Here is a 25,045-nt window from a genome sequence, read left to right as displayed (position 1 = left end):
CAGAGGGTGGTGCGTGTTTGGAAGAAGCTGCCAGAGGAGGTGGTGGAGGCTGGTACAATTACAACGTTTAAAAGGCACCTGGATAGGTATATGACTAGGAAGGTTTCAGAACAATATAGGCCAAAATGGGACCAGACCAACTTAGGATATCTGGTCGGCATGGATGAGTTGGACTGAAGGGTCTATTTCCATGTTGTGCAACTTTATTACTCTATGGCTCTATTTAGACCTATTCTGCCTGAAACTTAGAAGAATGAGAGGCAATCTATTTGAGGTGTATAAGATGCTAAAAAAGGATTGACAAAGTAGACGTAAAGAGGATGTCTCCACATGTAGAACAATCCAGAATAAGAAGTCATTCTTTCAGGATAAGAGGAAGCAGATTTAAAACACAGATGAGGAGAAATTAGCTCTCTCAAAGGCTCATGTACCTGTGGAACATATTACCCCAGTGTTTAGTGGCTGCTGGGACATTGAGTAAATTTAGGGAGGAGCTAGGCAGATGTTTAATTGGTGGTGAATTAAAGGGTTATAGAGTGTGGACAGGAAAGTGGAGTTGAGGCCAAGCTGAGATCAGTCATTGTATCAAATGACAGAGTTGGCTACCCTGTTCATATTTCTATTTTTGTTTCTAATCTTTTTATTAGTTTGTGGAACTCTCTTACCTGAGCAGTAGAAGCTGGGTCATTGAACTTATTCAGAGCTGATTTAGATAGATAATTTATAGACAAAGGAGTCGAAGATTATTGGACGAGGGCGGTTGCATGGACAGGGTGAGTAGATGGAGAAGTAGAGTCAAGATTGCAATCAGTTCGGTCATAATTTTATTAAATAGCAAAGCAGGTTTGAAAGGTCAAATGGCCTACTTCTGCTCTTAAGTCCCATATTCCTTTGTGCCCAGTTTTATATTGAAGAAATAGAAGTTAAGATCAAAACAAGGTTAGACATCCCAAAACACTCCTTCTGGGGTCTGGAAGAACAGTAAAGGTCCTGTAGACCCTGCAAAAGAATTTTAGGTTATCCTTTACAACGATCCCCACAGCTCCCAGATTGTGAGGTTTACCCAAAACTCCATCTCAGTGACATCTTTTCCTTTGGCTCTTAATGGCAATTACTTTCTGCTAAACATTGTGATTGCCACTCTCTGGGACCTGTTTAACCAAAAAGATCATGTGGGAGACAGGAGTCATAACTCCATTAACAATCAAAATTTATAGGTGACATAAAACTTTGTAGGATTATAAATTGAGGAGTACTGTGTGGAACTCTTAAAAGGACAATGACAGGTTAATAGAGTCTGTGGATAGTTGGCTGATATAGTTTAATACAGAGAATTGTGAAGTGATGCAATTTAGTAGGGAGAGCATTAAAAGACAATGTAAAACAGGGTACAATTCTAAAGGGATGCAAGAGCAGCAAGTGCCCAGGGTATATATGTACACAGATCATTGAAGGTGGCAGGACAGGTAGAGAGAGCAATTAATAAAGCATATAATGTCCTTGGCTTTATTAATAGGGGCACAGAGTACCAGAGCAAGGAGGTACAAGACACTTGTACAAGACACTTGTGAGAACTTAGCTGGAGCATTGTGCACAGTTGTGGGCATCACATTAGAGGAAAGATGTGAATGTATTGCAGAAGCAATTGTCAAGAATGGTTCCGGAAATGAGAAACTTCAGTTATAAGGATGGACTGAAGTGGTTGTGACTGTTCTCCTTGGAGACAAGAAAGCTAACTGGAAATTTGATAGAGTTTTCAAAATCATGAGCAGGCTAGATGGAGTAGATAGGGAGAAGCTGATCCCACCCATCAAGTGAACAAGAATGAGAGAACATAAATTATGTGATGTGCAAAAGAGGCAAGAGTGATGTGAGAAAAAAAGCTTTTTCACAATGAGTAGTTAGAGTAAGGAATGCACTGAGTGAAAATGTGTTGGAGGCAGGTTAAACTGAAGCATTCAAGAGAGCGTTGTATAATTATTTTCATAAAAATAATGTGTAAGGGTATGGGCAAAAACCAGAAGATCACCACTAGGTACTGAGCTCATTTGAAGAGTCGATGGAGACCTGATGGCTGAATGGCCTCCTTCTGCCCCATAGCAATCCTGTGATTCTGTGACAATGTGGGTGTCTGTCTTATTACTGTTTGTGGGACGCGGCTGTGGTTAAATTGGCTGCTGTTGTGTTTTTCTATGCTGCAATAGCGACTACAAAATGGAAGGCACTTCATTAGCTGTAAAACTTTCTGGGATGTCCAATGGTCATAAAAGGCAATGTGTAAGTTTAAAGTCCTTCTTTAGTAAGTAGATTAAGACTGTGCCAACTCATTTCACGTCAGACCTTTTCATCTAACAGAGAAAGGCATGTTTTATCCTATCACTTGTCGCTAAGAGCAGAAAGGGCAGTCACTAATCCACCTATTAAGAAAAGTTTTTAAAAGCATTTGCAAGCATGTAGATTTCTGATGAGGTTCAGTTTTATATAAATAGATATGATAGCATTTTCTTGCCACTTATACCTTCACTGTGGTTAAAACACACTGTGATTCAAGGCATCAAGCCAGCAGACTAAAACCACAATGTTAAATATTAAGCTCGCTATTCACAGATTTGTTGATTGGCTAAAGAGACCTTTTTACAACTACAGATTTCTTACTGATTTTTCTTCAACAATACAAAGAAAAAAAGCAGAAACTCACTTTTATCACATCAGTAAACTCCTAATGAATCAGGTGTTCAAAATTTTGGACACTCATCAAAGGCTTCACTGGAACAACTTACCTATCAATGTTTGTGTTTGGCCTGCTGTGGGAATTTTACCCAAGTAGCATCAAACACAAATATATTTTTGTGTTCAGAACACATACATATTTTTAATGGTTTTAACTTGTATTAATAATAAAGAAAACGAATACATGTCTTTCATACTGCAGTCACTCTTTTCATCACTACACTACATAATAGGACACAGTTGTAATCATAAATATGTAGTTCAGTTACTGCCTTGTTCTAAAGTAGTGCTGGTGTAAGTCTGGGTTTTCTGCCAGCATGCTCTGTCAGGATGAGTACTAGCAGTGAGAGAAGCTCAGGAATTAAGGTGAAAATTATTTAGAAATCAAAACATATGTTTTTTGAATGCACTGCAACAACAGGGTTTAATACTTGTTTAAAGCAATCAGAGAAATCAAAATAATCTAATTTTGATCCATTTTGGATGTTTTCAAATAGTAAATAAATGGTTGATTCCATTAATGGAATCCTCTCAATCTCAGTACAACAGTTTTGGAGGCAGAATCAACAGCAAAATTAGAAAATGTTGTATTGGGTGACTCGCAGTCATTTTCCCACAAGAGCAATCTTACCAGAAATGCGGGCTGTCTGGTACCACTGACTTACCTAGCAGGAGTAGGTACATAATTATTAATTGAGTGCCACACTTAGGTGTAAATTGATGATGTCACCAAGATCTACTAACTGTTAAGATATACAGCTACAATCACTGAAGCGATTGTTTCATTGAAGTGAAACAAGAAGAATCTGACCTAGCCCATCAAGACAATTATAAAAGAGTGGGAATAGTAATGATACCTGGAAGTTCCAAAGTGATGTTACTTTTCCACCTTCCTGTTTTGGTGAAGGATGATCTACAAAAATGGGGTAAAGTATAAACCAATTTATAAAACTAATGAAGGACTGCTCTCAAACAATCCTGATTCCAATGCAATGACCATAGCGTGGTGTTTTGCAGGTCACAGGGATCAATTTGCTAGCATATCATCAGAATTAAAGAAGATGCTTGAGCAAATCACAGAGGATAATTGTATTATTATCTCAACAGAGGAGAGATCTGGTTCACCTAAAAGAAAAGTTCCTGTGTTACTAATTTGATTATAATTTTGGAGAAGTCCCTATGATAGTTGGTCAAGGAAGCTAAATGGATATTCCTACCTGGACTTTTAGAAAGCTTTTGATTATGTACATAAAAAACTTCTCCTGTGGATTGAATATTCTGGCATTGACAGTAACATGACGGATGAACATCCTTAGGTAGTAAATGACCATAGATGAATTTGGATATCTCTGGAGATTGCTCACTAGTGATGTTCTGTAGGGTAAGAGTTCAGACCATTTTAATTTACAGGATCATAAGACATAGGAGCAGAAGGAGACCATTTGGCCCATCGATTCTGGGCTGCCATTTAATGAGATCATGGCTGGTCTGATAATCCTCAACTCCACTTTCCAGCATTTGTCATATCTTCATTGATTCCCTTACTGATCTAAACTCTGTCTCTCTCAGGCTGAATATGCTTAAAAACCCAGCCTTGACAATCTTCTGCACCAGATAATTCCAAAACTTCACAACCCTCTGAGAGAAAATAATTCCTCCTCACTTCTGACTTAAATAGATACCACTTATTCTGAGATGATGTCCTCTAGCACTAGTCTGTTTTATGAGGGGGAACTACCTTTCCCTATCTACCTTGTCAATCTCCTAAGCATCTTGTATGCTTCAATCTTGTATGAGTGGTTAGCACTGCTGCCTCACACTGCCAGAGACCAGTGATTGCACTGTTGGGCAAATGTCTGTGTGGAGTTTGCACACTCTCTCCATGTCTACATGGTTTCCTCTGGGTGCTCTGGTTTCTTCCCACAGTCCAAAGATGTGCAGGTTGATTGGCTTGTGTCCATTGTGTCTAGGGAAGCGCAGGCTAAATGGATTAGCCATGAGTCACAGGGATAGGGTAGGGGGTTAGGTCTGGGTGGCATGCCGTGTAGAGATTCAGTGTAGACTCGATAGGCTGCATGGCCTGCTTTCACACTGTAGGGATTCCATGATTCAATAAGGTTATTTTCATTCTTCTAAACTTCAATGTGTACAAGCTGAAACTCTCTTCATAAGGCAGTCCCTCCATATCTAGTATCATCCTAGTGAATCTTGTTCAGACTGACTCCAACGCGGGTATCGCTTCCCCTAGATGAGGGGCCAAAATAGTTCACAGTATTCCAGCTACAATCAAGCTAATGTTTTGTATAGATTTAGCAAGATATTCTTGTTTTATACTCAATACACTTCGGAATAAGGGTCAACAATTTATTGCATTCCCTGGAATATCTGCTAAATTTGGATGCTAGCTTTTTGTAATTTATGTAGAAGGATGTAGAAGAATCCCAATTGTTAATGGGATTCTGTGACAAATTTTACCATAGCCCATGATGTTAAAATCCCAAAAGGTTTACGCTCCACGAACAGATCTTTAATCCATGTATAAACCATATCTTCAACTGAACTGCATGTATTTTGAAGTAACAGATTATCAACAACAGGCACATTTTTAGACTAAATAAGCAAGCTCCAATCTACATAACTGATACAATATGTATCAATGGTTTTTCTAGGTAATTAATTCCTTTTTTCACATTAACCTGTGGATGAAAAGACTTTCCTGCTCACACTGTAAATTATCAATTAACATCTACTCAAAGAGTGTAAGATATCTTTAATAATGTTTTACCCCTATTTATGTCATTGTTGTCCCAATAGTATATAACTGTCAAGTATACTATCAGACATAGTCTAACAAAAGAATCCACACAATTATCGAAATACATTTTTTCCGATTGCAATAACTGCTCTTGTGAGTGAACTGCTAAAAGTCTATAGAGAAATATGGTAAACAATTATGTCATTTATTTATTAACACTTTGCTAACATTATGGCAGTGAATGTTTGAAACTATTTGTCACACCATGCTGGTATCTTTTCTGTGTGTCAGAATAAATGCTGAATTCTTTTATTCTGCCTTTTATGAATGAAGATGAACACAGCCCATGGTTCTATACTGTTCTTATACTCAATAAATTAGTTTATTCAGCAAAAAAGTTGAACAACAAGCAGCTGTGGGGAAAGACCATTTCCTCTCAATTAAAAAGATGGCACAGTGAGTGACTGGGTGAATAAAGTGGAAGACAGGTTTAAATAGGAAACATGCTTCTACTGTGGGAAAGGGAAAGAGTTATTAGAAGCAATTATGAATTAGGGTTTTTATTTGCTACTGAATCATATTTGGAAGAACTAGGAGTGCAGGTGCGTAGTTCCTTGAAAGTGATGTCGCAGGTAGACATGGTGGTGAGGAAGGCGTTTGATACATTTGCCTTTATTGGTCAGTGCATTGAGTATAGGAGTTGGGATGTTATGTCATGGTGTGCAACACATTTGTAAGACCACTTTAAGAATGGTGCATACAAATCTGGTCTCCCTTCTATAGAAAGGATATTGTTAAACATGGAAGGGTTCAAAAAGGATATACAAGGATCTTGCCAGGATTGGAGGATTTGAACTTTAGGGAGAGGTTGAATAGACTGGGACTTTTACCCTTGGGCATTGGAAGTTGAGGGTTGACCTTATAGAGGTTTATGAAATCATGAGGGACATGGGTAGAGTGAATAGGTCAAGATCCTTTTCCTAGGGTAGGTGAGTCTAAACCTAGTGGGCATCGGTTCAAGGTGAGGGGTAAGATTTAATAGGAACCTAAGAGGGAACTTTTTCACACAGAGAATGGTGCATGGATGCAACATGTTGCCAGAGGAAGTGATGGAGTTTGGTACAATTACAAAATTTAAAAGATATCTGGATAGGCACATGAAAAAAATGGGTTTAGAGGGATATGGGCCAAATGCTGGCACATGGGACTAAATGGGTTTAGGTTGTCCAGTCGGCATGGACGAATTGAATTGAAGCATCTGTTTCCTTAATTTATAACTCTATGACACTATACACCTATTCCTAATCTTTCAAAGGTAGGTTGAAGTCAAAGCTAGGAACTCCCTTATTAATTTTACATAAATGCCACAGTCCTTGAAAATATAATGTGGTAGTTCATTGTCATTAATATGCATGATCCTGAGTAGTTGTTACTATAACATTTTATTATATTATTATGGCTGAATTCCAATTTCTTACAGGTTTTTGGTAACTTATTTACATAATTAAGTTACATTCTGTTTTCACTTTTAGTTGAAATCTTATTCTCATAATTGTTAAGTTTACAAATAAAGCTGTTCGCATGGGTGACATTTCTCAATTCTCCTTAGCAGCCAAACTGTAATGATTATGCACATTTGGCACTCAATTTTCCTGATTAATAATATGTCTTTTTTTATATATGTGTGGTTGAAGAAGCAGTTTAGTTTGATGTCAAGATTAACAACCCATTCAGTGGATGATGGAGTGTGAGTGGTTGAGATACCAGCAGGAATTATCTGTCTGGGCAAATGCTCAATATATGGGCAGAAGTCTGATGGCCTCAGGAACAATTTGAACTGTTCCTTATGTTTTCACTTATAGAACGAATGGCCATGTCTTCCCTGGCTCATCTTCAAGGCAACTGAGTATTGTACATATTTTCAATGGAATCTTGAACCCTTGGTTCACCGGCCAGATCAGTTATCAGTTGTAGTTAGTGATGTTTGCAGTCAACCAGGAGGGACGAATTCACATTGTTAGTTTGTGTGGCAAAGAGTAGAGTCTACTAGAGATGATTGGATTACCAATGAATGTGTGAAGTCCTCAGTCAATAGGGTTGCTTCATTGTCTGTCAGCCAGAACTGTGTTTTTGGGTAGACAAGCAGGAGACCGGAAGAACACTGCAAACCAGGCAGCATCAGGAGGTGTTTCCTTCTTTATGATTTAATGTTCTTCCCTTCCATTCAATACGATCATGGCTGATTGAACACTTTAATGTCTTTTACCTACACTATCCCCAATAACCCCATATTCTACTGGTAATCAGAAATCTATTACTCTCTACCTTAAACATACTTCCAGGGGTCTCTGGGGTAGAGAATTCCAAAGGTTCACAACCCTCTGCGGAAAAGAATTTCTCCTCATCTCAAACCTAAGTGGCATCTTCCTTATTTTTAGATTGTGCCCCTGGTTAAAGACTCCCAACCAGGGAAAGCAGCTTACCTACTCCTGTACTTTTGCATTTAAAACCTAATACTAATTCTAAGTCTATCCTCTGGAGAGAGATTGAGCAAACTCAGCCTGTTTTCTCTGGAGTTTTGAAGAATGAGAAGTAATCTCATTGAAATTTGCAAAATACTTGAAGGGATAGATGGGTTAAAAGTGCAAAACTACTGGAGCACAATGAAAAATGTACAATGTCATCACACACGGCACCATCTTAGGTATAAAGTACCTCGGTACAAATCTTAGGTAGTGAAATAGATTAGGTACAAAAATAATGAAAAAAAGAAAAGAAGCTAGAAGTTCTATATTACAGTTCTTCATAGTATAAATTAGGAAAATAAAGACATCAAGTTAAAAGATAAACATTATAGTCCTTCTGTAGACCGCACTCAATCCATGCTGGGGGCTTTCTCTCTCTCTCTCTCTCTCTCTCTTTCTCACTCTCCCTCGCACTGGGCTGACCCCAGGCTCACTCGATGCTGACTATCATCTGTGACAGGGTAATCACACCATACCCAAGTCTGCTGACCACTGGCTGCCCCACTTTGCTCTGCCCCACTGACCATACCAAGATCAAGTCTGGTGAACCATCAGTGCACTGCCTCTATGGCAATAATATCACAGCAATGGCTGTACACTGATATCCTCTGAACAAGTGCTGCCCCTCATCCCTCTCAGTCAGTACCATCCAACTCTCAGTTGCATAAGCCTCAAATTACCATTTATAATTCAAAGCTAAAACATAAGTTGGAATCTGCAGAAGGCCAACTGGAATACAGCAGATACTTAAAGCTACCTCTCCCCCAAAGTCTACAACTGTTTTGCTCAACTTCTCAGGCTGGCTGCCACCAAATTTATTTCTCAGGGCATTAGAAAACCTCTCCTATATATGTAACCTGCTGACTCAGATGACAGCAGCATTGACAATTGCCAGTAGTTAGTCTGTATTTAGGTTTTTACATCTTTGTGTGGCAAGTTGCTGAAAGTGTGAGTTGATAACATTGCAGCAAGAGAAACAGGGAATCTGAAACCTATGCAAACAGGGCAAACTAATGTGTATTTCCTTCAGCAATCAGGTTGAAGAACTGTGAATCAAATGGAACAAGGACTGAGAAGGTGGTATAAATAAAAATGGGTAAATTTGGTACCAATGAGGGAAATCAAACAAAGTGGGGTAACTAAAGACTGAATTAAGGGACAAAGAGAGAAGTAATAGAAGGGAAAGAAAAACATCTGTAATTTTTGAGTTTCAATTTGTACCTAAAGGAGTGACATTCCATTAAGTGCAATAGTCGATTTTCAGTGCCAGAGTTTGATAGGTAGAAGCTAATAGTTATCACATTGGATTAAGTTTGATGAGATCTAAAGTCTCATGATAGGTGCGGTTTGCATCTTTCTGCGCAAGTACACTAACGTTAAATCATTCAACGTACTTCATTGGAGAAACAGTCAAAGTAGCTCAAAGAGCAACGTTTGGACATGCACATTCAACCATGCATTCTTGCCTGAAGGTGCTGAATCAGTTGTGCATAAAAAATGGTGAGTGTAACCAGCTTCATTGATAAGCTGAGAGTAAAATTAACCCTGCACTTTGTGACGCAAGGTTGCAGCTGCAGATGCAGCAATAAATCTGATAAGCTGTCAAAGGATAGGTCATTTAATAAGATGCAATCTGTAAATACTTAGCATAATTAAATCTAGTACTGAGTTATTTTTGTGAAGTCAACCAGATTTTTTGTGAATTGAGCAAACGATGTACTGTTATCGAGTATTAATCTCGTGTCATTAAAAATCACACAACACCAGGTTAAAATCCAACAGGTTTATTTGGAAGCACTGGCTTTCGGAGCACTGCTCCTTCATCAGGTGGTTGTTAACAGCCACCTGATAAAGGAGCAGTGCTCCAAAAGCTAGTGCTTCCAAATAAACCTGTTGGATTTTAATCTGGTGTTGTGTGATTTTTAACTTTGTACACCCTAGTCCAACTCTGGCACCTCCAATTCATAATCTCATGTAGGCTGCAATGACTCCAAACACACTTGAGTAATTCCAAATGAAGTTTAGTCTATTTTAAAGACTAACTTAGAACATTATTTAATACATATCAAGCAGGATTTATCATATAAACACTTTCCCTCCAGTCTTTTCTATTCTCTTAAATGTTGCTCCAATAAAATATACTTTACTGTACTTGCCTCATCCTTACAGAGCTTAGTGATAATAGCATAGCCTTGTTATAGATGAAGAAAACACAAGCAGCTATGTCCTGGATGATTTGTAATTTGATAGTAGAAATGGGGAGGCCAGTGACATGACTCCAGACTCATGGTGATATGATGTAAACTATGACTTGGAGAAGAAGCAGGGAAGTACAGTGAAGTATATTTTACTGGAGCAACCACATCTTCCAGATGTCTTACCTGTCATATAAAGTCTTCCCAGTAATTAGAAGTATCTGACTCCCATGTTCATGAGCTACACTGTAAGCATTTAAAATTTGCACTCCATCTGGTTATTTAGGTTCATGTGCTGAAGGATCTATGGTAGTCATGCTGAACACTTTTTTAAAAAAAGAAATATCTAAAGTTGTGTCCTTATTATTTTCAGTAACTACTTTCTAAGTTTTTCAAAAAGAGTCTGAGAATTTCTTGAAATCTTTGAAAATAAATGTACTGCATGGTTTAATATTGATTCGGTCACAGTAGAATCCCAGTTTTGACATTCGACAGGTACACAGAAACCTGATGCTAACAGAGGCAGCCAAGACCCGGACAGGAAAGATGGAAAAATCCAACCACAAGGAAATGCTCTTCCTGTTGGAGAGAGCACATATACGTCCTTCAAGCAAATACAAGCTTTAGCTCAGCTCTGGTTCAATCCACAGCTGAATAGACTGAACTCACATATGATGATGAATGGCCATTGCACAAAGCATCAAAGGGCTGCCATCTACTGCATACTGAACCAAAGCAAAATTCACTGCTTTCATCAGAAGCAATCAGAAAATAAAGGGGGTTGTGGGTAAAAATTGTGCTGAAATGAGTATTTGTAGCTTGGTTCCACAGGGTCCATGATTCCCACAATTGATTATTCAGTCTCAACTACACTGTTTGAGAAGTGATATGGAAGTATGCTTAAAGAAAAAACAATATTCACCTGCTGCACTTTTACAAACATTTCAGTGGGCAATAGAAAGAAATATTGTCTCAGAGCTACAAGAATAGCTTGCTGACTATTTGTTAAGAGTTTAACACTTTTCATTATGCCTGTGGAATGAACTATTTGGGAAAGTTGCATTTTTAAATGAAATTACTGATGTCTATTTGAAAATATATTTCATTTGTATTTTTGCAGCAAATTATTTATCCTAGATTGAACGTATCTGATGGTAGCCTAAATAATGACCAACAATACTGAAGCAGCTTAAATAAAATATCTTGCACAATATTCTGAACTTGGTCCATTGTACAATACATACAGAAGGCCGCTTTAAGACTTTTCAAATTGGATGTGGCAGGATGTATCCTCCTAGAGACATACTGCATACTCATTAACATTTTCACAAATATCTTCAGTGTACTTCTTTCGTATTTAACGCTGGTTATTCCTCTTTTCAGGGTTGCAGATATTGTCACTTGGCAACACTATCCAATTTTGTAATAGTGACATTCTCTGTTTGCTAGACTCACTGCTGAGAGACCATTTTGCATCTACAGTTATTTTGAACCCATCAGTGCCATCATGTTTAGGCACAGTTTATGAATTCCCTCACGATCCACCTGTGACAATCAAATTAGTGCAGTAGTGACATCCAGTCCATATATTTACATTGTTAATGCAACTACCTTTATAAAACCAAAAATCTTTGCTGAGCAACATTAACACAGAGTACAGATCTCAACAAACATTAGTTAATTATACTACATGCAGTCAGTATCAGTTAATAATATTATACCACCATTACATTGTTGATGAAATTGGCCATATGCAGGATATGGTGTGCATTTTTGAAGTAGTCAAGATCATATCAATATCAAAGACATGTGCAATAACATTTTGACAGCTGTGTGCAGTTCAGTCATTGGTGATGGCTTGTGATGAAGGAGTTAACAATAGAAACTGCTGTTTAAACCTTTGGTTCTCAGGTGAAATACCCATAAAAAACAATAGGAATTTCTAGCTGGATACAACTGGCCCTGAAAAATGTGTTGTATCTCTATGTTTATAAACAGCGCTGACTAATCTTATTAACACAAATCCAGCTGACACTACACCTGTTGGATAGTTATTTTCACGCACAAGTCAATCTTCTTCAAGGACTCTATTCAATAGCTGTCTCTCCTTTCAAAGCCTAAAAGATTGAGATTCAGCAGAACAGTTCTTCAAGAGATTAGGCTTTAACAGGTGTGTGTTTGACATTGTCAAGAATTCAATTGATGACAGCATTAAAACGCTCGGTGGGATGGTCTTGTGGCATAGAGGTGGCATCTATACCCTTAGACTAGAAAGTAGAGGTTCAATTCCCAATTGCCAGACAGATATCTTATAACATGTCAAAACAGGTAGATTAACATTATTTTAAGCACCCTTGATACAAATTCAGAGCTTGCTGATTGCATTAGATACCTTTTGTGCAACACAGCAAGAACTTCACGTGAATTTCATCATTAGGTCATGGATAAGTCTTCCACCAAAGCTCATTCTCATTTATGTATTAGCATATTTTAATATCAAACAAAAATTAGAATAATTCAAAATATTTAACTTTTTGAATAAAGAATATTTTTCCGATCTCTTTACAAATCTATTTTTCATTCTGATTAATTTACTTTTCTGTTCAGCTCTACTTCAAAAAAATAAGTTTGTCATTTATCTATCATCAAATAATTTGCAATTTTACAATAATATTAACGTTGTAACTTATTTTCAAAGTAAGATTTTACAAATTTGTGTGATTTTTTTTGTCAAGCATAGAACTCCTCTCTGCTGGGAACAACTCTGAAACAACCAGAGCCATTGCATTTGTGATCTGTTACAAATGTGAGAGAGGGAAATTATGTTCACTATTTATAGCTACTATAGTATTATTCTTGAGCTGGGCCAGCGCTGCTAATTCCTGATGCACAGTCAATTCTAAAAACCAAGATAAACATTCCAGATTCACGAAGTAAGAAAATGGGTTTTATTGTAGTCTGCCTTCATGAATGTGCATATTAATGTGGATGTTGTCCCACCACAGTGAAAACCATGCATTGAACGTTGTGGTAAGCATTAACACAGGTGGTGAGAGGAAGGACAAGTTTGGCAACAGGTTAGAAAAGAGTAAAAGAGGTACATAAAGTAGCATTAAAGAGCGCCAAACCATATAAGAACAAAAAGAATGCAGGAAGCTAGGCTATGATGTATTAGGAGGTGGCATGGTGGCTCTGTCATTAGCATTGCTGCCTCACAGCATCAGGAGCCTTGGTTCAATTCCCTCCTTGAGGGACTGTCTGTGTAGAGTTTGCACATTCTCCCTGTGTCTATGTGAGTTCTCTCCCACAGTCCAAAGGTGCGCAGGTTAGGTAGATTAACCATGCTAAATTGCCCATAGTGTGCAGGCTAGGTGGATTAACCATGGGAAATGTAGGGTAGGGGAGTGGGTTTGGATGGGATGCTCTTTGGAGGGTCAGTGTGAACTTGATGGGCTAAATGTCCTGCTTCCACACTGTAGGGATTTTATGAAGTATGGTGAGTGTAAGATCCATTTGTTGTTTGGGAATAGAATAGTTTTGTTTTTCATTGAAATAGACTGCAAATAGGTCCAGTATTTTAATTGTCATATTTTCTTTCTTATACAGTATTAATAATTAACAAGATTATCCAGAAAAGACTGAGTTCCAAAATATGAAAGGTTCTTTAATGCGAATTTAAAATCAGCTCCTCTAAGTGAAAATAAAGCCCACTATGAATCTTTATTTTATGTTACCTCTGGATCTGACTTAAGAGTCTTTGAAATATACCATGTTCTATCTCGGGTGTAGATTAACATGGACACATTCTGAGCTTTTGCTATTTTGCAACTGTCTAATCTCTATAAAGCTGTGCCCTTAGTGAAGTATTTTATTGGCAGATTTTATTGTTCCATTGTTTTTATTTATAAGATCATATAATTACAAATGAAATTGCACAACACCAGTATTGTCTCCAACACACGGGCCTTTAGGCACTAAAGAACATTGTAAGTTACACACCCGAGCATAATTAAGGTAAAGATAACGTGTATATATTCATCAAATAATAGATTGAGTATTTTATATTTTTAAGTGGTGCAGATTTCAGCATAAAGGATTTGTTTATTGTATATTGTGACTGAGAAATGTTATCATGAAGAATGTATATTTAATGAAAAATCAAATAAAAAATTAGATACTTTCATTTAAGTAATTGGTACTTTTTATTTATTTCCAGACAGGATATTCAGTTCATGGATAATTCATCAATGCCACAGGCTTGTTTTGAGACCTTTATAAGTTAAGAAAAGGAGCTGATTGGTATTCAATGTATTCATGAAGTTGAATACAAGACTATTCATACAACTATGCTTTATTAATACAATCCTTTTTTATTTACTCATTTTATTTAAGAAAGCAAAAAGAAAAACTTAAGAAATGCAACACCACCCAGCTTTATTCACAATTGATAAAAACAGTAAAGGGAAAAAGAACTTCTTTCAACAGTTGTGTCTGGGCCTCCTATTGAGGGGAATCACATTAAAAAGCACTTGGCACCAAGGCTGTGATTCTTTGGTGTAGCCAGTGGCAGTTCAGGACCTAGGGCAGAGGAGACATCCTTGGAACAATAGAGACTTAGTCAAAAGTTAGTTTGTAGATTTCTAGAAACAGTGGGTCTTTCTAATTTAGAATATGTAATTTGTGTTCATGCAATTTTATAAATGTGGGTTTAAAGTTATATTATTTTCACTACACCTTTTTAAAATTCTTGCTCACTATGATTATGATGTGAGGAACGGTTGACATATTTAAACGTAACCATCCATCTTTTCTATTCTAACAATATTGTATGCTCACAATGTTTTGCTTTGTAATAGATAAGTGTGTGCAGGTATAACACTGATTCACTGATTTTGTTTTGCTGCTCAAGGAACCTTTCCACTTTACATCCATTATTAAGTTCAGATGAAGATCATTATAAATATACATAAATATTAGCATATCATGCTCACTTTCTAATCCGCTAATGTTACACCATGACCTTGAATTTAGAATATACAACTTCAAATGATCAGGAACATTTTTATTGCAAATAGCAACCAGACAATTTCTATGTTGGGAAGTAAGAAGAATTACAATATCATTCTCACAAGGAGTGAACACAGATATTATGGTTCTTCAATTATAATACTGGACTTACTTAAAGGAGAGTTTAAAGGAATCTATAAACTGATGTAATATGAACAAAAATAGCACATCTAAATTGAGTGTCTGATTGCACAATACTCCACATAGATGAGCCTGATGAAAGGCAGCATCTGAGTATGTGACACTCACTGAGAAAAGAAAACATTTTTTGTGGCTGTTTTTGATTGGCTTCCAGTGGTCTTTGGTTGTGCCTACTTAGCCACCTGGTACATGAGATTGGACCATGCAGAGGGCTGAATTTTACATTTTTTTAGATTAAGTCCAAGTAGCATGAAGGTCTTTAGAAGATTTGCTGCTGCAGGACTAGCACATTCTTTCACTGTATCTTACTAAACTTGCCTCACTAATTAGGTGTTTCGGGCAGGAGCCCTTCAACAAGATTATTTGGTGTAGCCACTGGCAGTCCTGATGAAGGACTCCTGCCTGAAATGCTGACTCTCCTGCTCCTCAGATGCTGCCTGACCTGCTGTGCTTTTCCAGCACCACTCTAATCTTGACTCTAATCTCCAGCATCTGCAATTCTCATTTTTGCCTTGCCTCATTAATTATCTCCTCTGCCCATATGGCATCTGATACACCGATTTCTGATCCATCTTATCATGACATTTCCAGAACAGCTCACTAGTCAGTAGTTACACAGAAATTCACATCTTTAAAAGCTTAACATGCATCCAGACAAGCACTGTCGATTGGAACTGCATAGTAATTGATATTTGCTCCAGACAAGGCAGGGGGGATGTCAACACATTGCTTTTTGGGCATGGTCCTGAAGATCCTCCTGAATGAGGTGGTGCTAACACAAGACTTCCTGTACCCCAGAAACAGCAGTGGAGGCCATCACATCGAGGAGAACATGAGGACTGCAGATGCTGAGAGTCAGAGTCGAAAAGTGTGGCAGTGGGAAAGCACAGCAGATCAGGCAGCATCCAAGGAGCAGGTGAGTCAATGTTTTGGGTGTAAGTCCTTCATCAGGAATGAGACCACAACATCAAACTATTCCAGCCTGGTCTAAGGTTGCCATCTGGATTGAAGCACTTTCAATTGTCTGGAGAAATGCCCGATACTGTGGAAAGAAAGTCTTTCTCCACTCAGACAGGATAAAATCCACCAACGTCCATCTGATGCCTTACACACACTTAATCTCTTCTAGTATCTACCTCCCACTAAAGCTTATGTTCTATCATTCTTACCATTGCCTTGAACATTTTCTCAACTCAATCTCACCAAATCCAGCTCCTGACACCACTTACTCTCTGCACTGTCTAGTCACTCACTTGGGACAGCTCCCCATTTGCAGAGTCTGGATTGGAATCAGAATCTGTCCTTAACTTACTGACCGGGGAAACCCTGAGTTTTTTAAAAATGCATTAACAGGGTGAGGGCATCTCTGGCTAGACCCAACATTTATTGCCCAGCCCTAATTGTCCAGAAGGTAGTTAAGAGTTAATCACATTTCCATTGGTCTGGAATCACAGGTAGGCCACACTAGGTAAGAATGGCAATTTCCTTCCCTAAAAGGCATTAATAAACCAGATGGGATTTTCTGACAATTTACAATGGTTGCATGGTCAATATTAGATTCTGAATTCCAGACTTGTATTGAATTCAAATTCCAACATCTGCCTTGGACGGATTCGAACCTGGGTCCCCGGAACATTTCTTGGCTCTCTGAATTAGCAGGCCAGCGATAATACCACTAGTTCATCGCCTCACGCTAATGAATGCTGCTGTTCCACTTGATTTGACCAAGGTCTCCTAACAACAATGACATGTTTCCTGGCTTGTGTCTGCACTAAGCAGTACAATAAGACAACAATAATATGAGAAAGTGAGAACTGGAGATGCTGGAGAGTCAGAGTCGAAAAGTGTGGTGCTGGGAAAGCACAGCAGGTCAGGCAGCATCCGAAGAGCAGGAGAGTCAGCATTTCAGGCATAAGCCCTTCATCAGGAGTAATATGAGCCCATTATCTCTGGCTGAGGAGGCAAAGCACAAAAAGCCAAAGCAAGGCAAGGATGCTGTGAGTGCCCAGGTAGGCTCAGAGTGGTGAATGTTTCGACAGCAAGCAAAGACCAAGAGGTTCAGCATGGTCCAGAACATGAATAGCGTGCATGTCTTTGAGCACACTATGTCCTTGCTGAAGCATTACATGATAGTTGTCAGTATAGCCTAAGGTGCAGCATTGCATTGCAGAAGTGCCTTGTAAATGAACCCAAGATGTGCCATGAGGGTTGACAGAGGCTGGGACATGTCTGAACTGGTGGACATGGGGTATATGTGGCCACCAACTATGGAACTTGTTCTGAGAAGTTGGTGTCCAGTTTCCAACATGGAGCTCATTCAGAGAAAACAGTGAGTTGAATCCACAAGGAACTCACTCTGGATCCTTGTTGAGTGTCCTGAAGTTGAGTTTGTTTGGTGAGTTTGGAAAGATGGGATGCTGAATATTAATAATGCAAGTTGGACTGTTAACAAAGTATTTAACATTCAATAATCACTGATAATCAGCAACTAACTGCACCTTGCCCTTTGTGAAAAGCTAAAATATTTATGAGACAGTCTTTACATATCACAAGTAGTCTCTCACCTGGAGCTAAATGCTCCAGCTTCCCACTTCAAGCTCCTACCCAAGATTACAGCAGCCAAAGTGTCAGCGTAGACACTGCAGGAAATAATCTAACACTATATTGAGACCACAACCACTGCGTGTAAACTAGACAGATCAAATAAAAATAAGCACTTGTCTAAACTTAATCTGTGGTTCTCAAATACTTTGTTTAAAGGACTGCTTTTCAAATGGATTTAAAAGTATGCTTTCCCAACAATCTAAATTGTAATGCAATAAACTCTTCACATATCCCAGGACAGTGCAAAATAGTAAATATCACTGTAATTTGTTAGATTAAAATATTTGTCTTCCCTTCAGCTAAGAGGTAAACCTACTGGTTTGGCAACATACCTGTTGGATACTTCATCACATTGCACTGTTCTGCTCTTTCTAGAGTCACATTGCCTCTTGTTGCAAGTTTCAGGTGAGACCAGCCACAATATGCCTCTTAATTGCACTGTTGAGATATCAAGGAGTTTCTCTCATTTCTGCTGTTTACCAGCTTATCTGTTCTGGGATTCCATTAACATATTTCTTGGTGTGTGGCATTTCTGTACTTGGGATTTCACCACTAACTGCAACAGGTGGCAACAAGGTCCACTCAACCCAGAACATCACAGTATTGGCTCATATTCACCTTATTCTGCACATCTCTTCAAATGTTTCACATCCCCAGGGATCCACAGACTCATCTAAAAACCATAATCCTGATACCTATAAATGAAAAAATGTGTTGAAGGAAACAAACAGAAACAAGTCTGAGAATGTAATCCTAAACAGTTGACTAGGTTTCCATGCTTTCTATATACTATTAGCAAATGTATCAGATGTTTAAACTGAACTAGCATCAATCGAGGAAAAATCAAGTTAATGGATGCAGCTGGGGACAAATAGAAATAAAATCTGTAACTAGCCAACTCAAATATGGATAAGTGCAAGATCCAAGAATAAAACAAAGACTTCTGAAAATATTTAGCAGATCAGGTAGTATCTGCAGGGTGAGAAACAGAGATAATGGGCTAGACTTTCTCTGGACTATGATGAAGGACTTGAATTTTGGAAAGTCAGATAAAGATGCTGGGAATGGTTCACTGGATTGAAATGCTTGCCTGATGCATTCTCTTTGCTGGGAAAATTTCTTAGGGGCTTGCCACGAATCAGTTCAGTTACCTATTCCAAGAAGGCAAGCAGCCAATTAGAGAACTAGCTGGAGAAACTCAACAGGTTCAGCAGCATCAGAAATAGGTGGCAGTTATTGTCTGGTGCACTGTGCTGTACATTGTGGAGGCTGAGTGCTAGCTCTCAGATAACTTCCTCCTATCTCTCATGACATCACCATTGAACATCAGGTTATTGTGTCCATAGCAGTCACTAATCTGATTTTATCTGTGGATCTCCCCTCAACAGCATCCAAATTCATAGTCCCCCAACTCCATACAGTCCACTTCTACTTCCTCCCCAAAAACCACAAAGAGTGTTGCCTAGGCAGTCCCACTGTTTCTGCCTGCTCCTGTCCCATGCAATTCATCTCTTCCTAGCTTGACTTGATTATTTTTCTCCCCTTATCCATTCCCTTCCCACTTTTATTAACAATTCTTCTGATTCTTTACATCAGTTTCAGGTATGATGATGCTGTCACTTTTAAAAAGTTATTTTGTCCTTGCTTTTTTTTCAAGAGAGGTCATAAAGGCAGAGGTACCAAAGTGTCTAGTATAACAATGGCAGGGAGTCACCAGTTCTCCCAGTTCAGGTTTTTTCTAGTTTGGTTAGCTATAACAGTCAAAAGATGCTGGAGCCTAGGAAAGGTTCCAAGCATCAGCAGATGATTCCTGATTGACTTTTCTCTCTGAAATCTCTGTGGAAGTTGTTCTCTCCCACCTGCAAAAATCTATGTTTCAATTTACCATTTTGCCAAGGGGTGTGTTTATGGGATTTTATTAAATTGGAATAGCCCATTACTTAAGTTGCTGTATCATGTCAGTTAATTTTCTAATAGTTAAGTTATTCTTAATTCTTTCGTTCATGTTTCAACTGTAGTGTTTAAATAAATTCTGTTTTGCTTAAAGCTGAGTGGTTTGATCAGCTGCATCATATTTGGAACACCCACTTCTCTGCCTTTAAAATAAGAAAAGGTTACGGTCAAGGCTCCATCTTCAAATATTTTGAGGGGTTCTGGCCTGGTCATAACAATGGATTCCAGCCACCTCTTCACTATAGATGTGAAATCCCTTACACATCCCCCATCAGAATGGTCTTACAGCTTTCTGTTTCTTTCTGGAAAATGGCCTGAACTGTCCCCATTTACCATCTACCTCCTCTTCCTGGCTGAGCTCATCCACATTTGCACAACCTCTCCTTTAACTCATCTCACTTTCTTCAGATCAAAGGTGTGACCATGAGTACATGCATGGGCCTCAGTTACGAATGTCTCTTTTATGGGGTTCATGAAACATTCCTTGTTCTAATCCTACTCAGGTTCCTTTCTCAATTCTTTCTCTAATACGTACGTGACATCATCAGTGCTACTTCTCCCTATCATCCAAAAGTGGAAAAATGTATCAACTTTCCTTCAACCTTTCACCTTCAGATGCTTCTAGATCTGCTGAGTTTCTCCAGCTATTTCTGTTTTTGGTTCAGATTTCAAGCATCTACAGTTCTTTATTTTTGTTTTTGAGCAGCTAATTAGTCTGGTTAAGATGAAAATTAGGGCAATTTTGCTGCGAGGCTAAAACTTTTCCCCATCGCAGAGTGGCTGAGTGCAAATATTACCAGCCAATTCAAGGCAAACTCCCTGAGTCAGGCCAAAGTGGCCTGGGAGCTGAGGACTTCATGCTGCAATATTGCAGCCACATGAAAAGAATTGAGAGAGAAACATTTTATACAGGAAGCTAAACAATATAATACAGATCATTCCAAAGATTCAAGAAAACATTTAACACAGACGTCAGGAAGTACTTCCTCATTGCAATGGTAATCAGCATTTTGAATGATATTATGGAGAGGTATCTGGAGACTCAAACCTTAGATTCATACATGTGATAAATAATATGATACAATCAGGAACAAGTTTTTTTCTTTATTTTGAATTAATTATTTAAGATGGATATTGAATGGCCTCCTCATCTATTAATAGCTTAAGAGTTGGAATATGATGAGTGTGATAAAGCTTACATTGTGATCAGTATGTGTGTCAGTTATTAGATTGTTCCAGGGTGAGGGTGATTGAAGGGACAGTCACTTACCTAAGGTGAAAGATTGGGAGAGTTTTGTCTTGGGACAGTGAAGTATGTGTTTTTAATTGATTTCTGGAAAATAACTTAATTATGAATGCTAATAATATTTGGCATTATGATTCTATATGAGGTTCTGATACCGCAATGTCAGTATGTGATTAATATCAAAACGTTGACTGAATGGTTTCAATGTTCTTTAAAATAGGATTGAGGGAATGCTGAATGATATACCAAAGCTTGTTATTTTTATGAAATTTATTTTTGACAGCTCTAGCTGTATAAGACTGAGGATAAAGGAAGAAACATAGCTGGATACATTTGAGCAGTTTCATTAATTCAGTTTCTGCTTTATTTTACAGTTGTTTTATTTTGCTACTCATTTACAGTGTTCTCACTTGTCATTGTTCAACCTATACAAAATCTGATTCATTGACTAGAAATTTAATTGGATCAGTCATAAATATTGTGATTACAAGTATAGTTTACAGGTTCCCCAAAGCCTGTCCACCAATTCCAAGGCACAAAAGACTTCACTCTTACCTGAATGGATGCAGGTCCAACACCCTTCAAGAAGCTTGCAACTATCCAGGACAAAGTAGTTAGTGTGCATGGGATCCCATCCACCAACTTAACTATTCACTCCCCCCACCAAAAACACACAGTGATAGTAGTATATAACATCGATGCATTAAGGTTCCTTCAGTAGCAATTTTCAAACAACACAACATCTACCACATAGAAGGAAAAATGCATTAGACACATTTCTATCTGCATTCTTCCCTCCAAGTCTGACAGAATCCTGACTTGGAAACATGTTGCTATTCTTTCGCTATCACTAGGTAGAATTTTTGTTATTTCTCTCTCAATCTTTAGAATCTCCTGCTAATCGTAGCTTTTTAATCATATTTCTTAAGGTTGTTACTCCTAACTTTTGAGCCATGTCTCTATATATCTTGATTCCCCTTGTATCCAAGATTTTATTTTTGTTATGGATTAACCTCTGGATCCTCATTTCTGTATCCTTGTTAAATGCTAAACAATAATAATATTCTACTGCTTTTTAGTTTATTATTGTTTAATGGTCCCCAGTTAGCTGCATCTCTCATTCTATACCTAAGATTTCTCCTTCACACAACAAGCCCTAGACAACATTTATGAACAGAATGATAATTTTTCCTAATTTCTTGTGCATTTGAAGACTCTGACAAACATTTGTGATGAATAACTGCTCAATTTGGATGACTAATCCATGATTCAAAACAATGAGATATTGGGTTACATAATTAAAATCTGTCCACTTTGTAAATTTCAGATAATGTCAGGTCTGCTTTCATCTGCCTCCAGTGCATCATGACAGTTTGACTCATGGTTTAAGTATTGAGAATATTGAGAAGTGCTCTAGTTTCTTCTTGCTCTATTCACACCAGTTATTTGTGTACAAAAGGTATTTTGAAAGCCAACCAGAACTTACTTCCGAATCCTTATTTTGAGTCACAATATCCTAATAAATGACAGAAAATGTTACTAAAATAAGATGTAGCTATATCCACTTCAACCAAATTTGTTGAACTGGAAGATGATAAGTAAGTCTTCTAACCTTTGAATGTTAGCTGGGCCTTATGACATAAGCATAAACTGTTTCTAATTATCCCCACAACAAGGAAGGGAACTTACTTGCTACTGATCAATATTTAAATATGGTCAGAAAATAAAACGTGAAAATTGACCCTTTAACTTATACAGCAGAAAAAATGATAGATTACACTAGAAAGTAACAGAGTTTCCATACTAAATTATCCAGGCTGTCAAAAATCATTAAGATACACTCACATTATTTGATTCAGCATGTCATGATCTGCCCCCAAGCACAATTTTCCACTTTATTATGGTTCCAGATGAGATGCCTCAAACTGTTAAATTCCCGGATTATGAGAGCTGAACTGGCTTCCCTTGTTTATTCACTCGCTCCCCCAGTTGGTTGCAACAAGGTTAATTTTGACAGGATCACTTCTATTGTGAATATTGTTCTCACAGGCACAAAATAAACTTATATTTCAAAATAAACTTACATTTCAAAATGAGCCAATTTAAATAGACTTTCATGAATTAACAAAAATAGTGAGCTTATTAACGAGTAAATACAAGAAGAAAGTGGAATGCAATACACAGGAATGTGTTTAAGAATCACATATGCACAGATTAGTGATAAGAGGCATGTCTGAAATAACAGTTTAAAAAAAGGATCATTCTCTAAATTATTTATGAGGAGTGGACAGTTTGACATTGTAGCCATTGAAGCAGATATTATTGGTAGCATTGAGATTAGTAGTTGAGCAGTCAAATTTCAAGATTCTTGACTTTGCAGATTGATTGAAACTTTTCTGTTTTGATGCCTTTCAGTACTGGCGGACTGATAGCCCTCAGGTATGAGAGAGACATTTCCCTTTTGCTTTACCTGTTATACAGGGGTGGTCAAATGGTTGTTCACATAGTTGTGTCCCTCACACACGAGAATGTTAGACCACTAACATTTACAGATGAGGTTTGAAGATTCTGTTTAAGCTTTGTTCCTGTGTATTCTTGAAAGAAGAAAATATAGTTACGTTTCTTTGGAGATGGGTCCCTGTTGAGACAGTGTTGGACAGTCAGCCTCCTTTTCTTTTTGTCTTTCTGTTTAGATTTTCCATTTGAAGTTTCCACTCTACTGGGTGAAATTCCAACAGACCCACATAGAACTTTGCTGGACAACATCTCAATTTACAACTGCAGTCTTTTTTTAAAACTGTTGCAAACATTTGAAAAAATAATTACTGAGTTAAAAGTTAACAATGCCCATGCTATTTTGGAGTTCTGATCTGCTTTCATGCAAATAGGGAGGAGAATTGTAAATAATCCACCAGACCGATATTTTGCAGGGTGGAATAATAAATTTCTTGTGAATTTATTATTTAATAAAATATTGCCATGATTACAATAATAATTTATTTTAGCAGGCAAGTACATAGAAAAATGCTTCAATTTATTAATGAACATTCCAACAAGAGACAATCTTGAGCTGGGAAACCTAGTTAGATTGTACTATTTCTGGAGAAACATCAAGATATTTTGTGCCAGAAAGATCACATGGGACGCAATCAGACAGTATTTTTATTTTAAATAAGAAAAGAATCATCTGGAAACACAGAACATTCATTCATTAATTCATTGCTTTTATTATTACAAATATTGAATACCCCAATTAGTTACCACCAACAAAACTAACGTCATTTACATGATACCTTGCAAAAACTGTAAAAAACACTATGTTGGACAAACTAGCAGGAAACTTGTCACCAGGATACATGAACACCAACTGGCCACCAAAAGACACGATCCACTATCACTAGTTTCAATTTGTACAGACAAAGAAGGACACCACTTTGACTGTGACAATACACACATCCTAGGACAGGCAAAACAAAGACACACATGAGAATTCTTAGAGGCATGGTATCCTAACCAGAACTCCATCAATAAACACATCAATTAAGACCTTATCTACCTTCCCTGGAAATATTATGCATATTAATTGGCTATAGCATACACCATAGACAATTGAGTAGCACAGGTACAGAAGGCTGAGTTTTACCAGAAATTCACTTAGCATTGATTTTGGTGAGTTACATAGAGAATTTTAAGTGTGTGTGTTCTTTCTTGATTAAATGTTTTTGGAGATATGGCTCTTGATTAAACTTAAAACATAAGCCATAACTATTAATTTAACCTGGGGCGGTGTTGTGTAGAGAAATAAGGCGGTGTTATTTTCTGGGTCTGT

Source organism: Chiloscyllium punctatum, chromosome 12 (assembly GCF_047496795.1).
Source record: "Chiloscyllium punctatum isolate Juve2018m chromosome 12, sChiPun1.3, whole genome shotgun sequence".
NCBI lineage: Eukaryota > Metazoa > Chordata > Chondrichthyes > Orectolobiformes > Hemiscylliidae > Chiloscyllium > Chiloscyllium punctatum.
Note: the sequence above shows the minus strand (reverse complement) of the source record.